General features: G+C 45.7%; 1 non-coding gene across 1 annotated transcript; it reads right to left on the reverse strand.

Moving 5' to 3' along the window:
- Positions 1-253: 253 nt before the first annotated feature.
- Positions 254-325, reverse strand: trnaw-cca (transfer RNA tryptophan (anticodon CCA)). The gene has a single exon. It is a non-coding gene; the product is annotated as a tRNA-Trp (tRNA).
- Between the last annotated feature and the right edge of the window lie 2330 nt (positions 326-2655).

Genomic DNA, 2655 nt, shown 5'->3' on the forward strand with positions numbered 1-2655 from the left:
TGATTCACACTGCGCTGTCACCAACTGAACGAAGCGGCTGTGTGTTTTAATCCCGTGATGAACAGTTTGTGTTTTACTTCTCACATTGCGGGGAGCTGAGCATTTCCCCAAACAATGGGCACACCACCTCCCTGACACAGTGTTCACAAATCAAACTGACAGCAAAGATTCACGTGTGATCGAAAGTTCCCGCAAAGAACTTTCGATACAATGCACTCTTTTCTTCATTCGAAATGTTAGACGTTGATGGTAGTGAGCCTGACGTGATTTGAACACGCAACCTTCTGATCTGGAGTCAGACGCGCTACCGTTGCGCCACAAGCTCACAGATGGCCCATGCGCTCTATTCATACTTAAGGGAAGTGATCGCACTACAATGATTTTACGTTCATGTCTGTTCTGTTTCTCCCCCTTCTCCTTCTGTCTCTCGAAACAATTTCCAACTCTCTCTCAATAAAAATCTGAAAGAACTGCGGATGCTGTATATCAGGAACAAAAAACAGGAGTTGCCGGTGACCCTTCCACAGAACTGATGGTGATTGGGAAAATGTCGGTTTATATGGGAAAGATATTGTGGGAGGAAGGCGGAGATCAGGACAGAGCCCAAAGCGAGGGAAGAACTGTTGGACATAAAAAGGAGTTGATAACGATCTGCGTGGGAGGGTGAATAACTGATAATGGAGACTGTTCGTGGCGAAGTAGTGTGGAATGACAGACTATGTGATAACAAGGCTTGGTGTGTGTGGAAGGGGCGAGGATACTATGGAGTTCAGGTCCTCGAATGATTGAATTGGATATTGGGACCAGAGGGATGTATGGTCCCCAAGTGCAATATTCGGTGCTCTTCGTTCTGCTGGTGCTGAGCTTCGCTGGAACACAACAGCAAACCTGAGACAGAGATGTTGGCCAGGGAACAGGGTGGGGTGTGGAATTGGCAGGCAACTGGAAGCTCAGGGTCTTTTTTGCAGGCAGAACGTAGATGTTCTGTGCAGCAGTCACCCAGTTAAGGCTTCGTTTTCCCCAATGTAGATGAGGCAACATTGTGAGCAGCAAATGCAGTAGACTGGGTTGTGGGAAGTGCAGGTAAAGGGCCACTTCACCTGGAATGTAAGTTTGGCCCCTTGGATAGCGAGGAGGGAATAGGTAAATGGGCTGGTGTCACACATTCGGCACTTGCAGGGGAAAGTGCAACTCAACCTGCAAGTTTACTTTGAGAAAATCCTGGACTTGAACTCCCAAGTCTCTTTGCATTTCGGATTTCTGCATTTTCTCCCCATAATCTTCTGTTCAAACATTGACTATCTATGTCAGGGCAGCACCAGTGATTTCCTGACATATGGATTGTATTTGGGGATATCAAGGAACGTCAGGAACTGTGAGTACCTCAGGAGCAATCGTTATTCCTGGGGGAGGCAGAGAGGAATGTGGTGTGGTCCTGTAAACTCCAGAACTTTGAAAACTTCATGAGTCAGCAATAACTCTTTCTGGACCAAGAAACGAAAGGGCCAATGAGAAACTGCTACAAGGGAGTTAACAAATAACATTTATTAACTATCACTGGGAAGGAGGAGGCAAAACAATGAGCAGTTCCTTTGGACAGATGAGATAATGGTGTTTAATAACTGTGTGACAGAAGGACAATTAATTCTGCCTGTAGAAGGAACGCCTTGGCATAAAGGGGTTAATTGCAGGACAGGCTGTTTCAAACAGGTGGAAAACCCTCTAAGATAAGAAGGCAAGCTACAGACCTGAGGTCTCTAGAGGTGTGGGGAGGTGGTATCAAAATCTAAAGCCCAGCACACTCACGCAGCACTACTCTGCTTCTGGGCTCTCAGCAGCTGGATTCTGCATCAATAAAAAGTCGGTCCTATATCTCTGACAACATCGGTACACAAGGTAGTGAGGAAAGGTTTCAGCACACTGGCCTTCATCAGTTAGGGAATTGAGTACAGATGTTGGCAAGTTATGTTGTAGTTATACAGGACGTTGATGAGGCCGCACCTGGAATATTGTGATCAGTTTTTGTCCCCTTGGTGTTCTGACTTCTGACTTCTTCATCTCTGGGTTTGTGTTGAACTTGATGGGATACTTTGTCCAACTCAGCATGTTTAAACAGTATCTCTCAGAGGGATTCATCTGAAACTTTTCAGGAGGTGAGCTCAACAAGATTGAACTATTCAAAGTTACTTGGACTCTATTTTAAACTTACATCAGGACCAGTAGTCAGAGACACATACAGCATGGAAACAGACCCTTCGGTCCAACTTGTCCATGCTGACCTGATATCCTATATTAATCTAGTCCCATTTGACAACACCTGACCCATATACTCTGGCAGCTCATTTCATATAAGTGCCACCCTCTGCAGGAAGATGTCATCCCTTTTTATATTATTCGCCTCTCACCCTAAACCTATGCCCTCTAGTTCTGGACTCCCCCAGCCCAGGGAAAAGACCTTGTCTATTACCCTGTCCATGCCCCTCATGATTTTGTAACCGCTATTAGGTCACTTCTCTGCCTCCGATGCTCCAGTGAAAACAACCCCACGTTATTCAGCCGCTCCCTGCAGCTCAAACCCTCCAACTCCCAGCAACATTCATGTAAATCTTTTCTCATAGATAAGTCACTCTTTCAGTAATGAAGAAGGGTTAATAC

Source organism: Chiloscyllium punctatum, chromosome 36 (genome assembly GCF_047496795.1).
Source record: "Chiloscyllium punctatum isolate Juve2018m chromosome 36, sChiPun1.3, whole genome shotgun sequence".
NCBI classification, from domain to species: domain Eukaryota; kingdom Metazoa; phylum Chordata; class Chondrichthyes; order Orectolobiformes; family Hemiscylliidae; genus Chiloscyllium; species Chiloscyllium punctatum.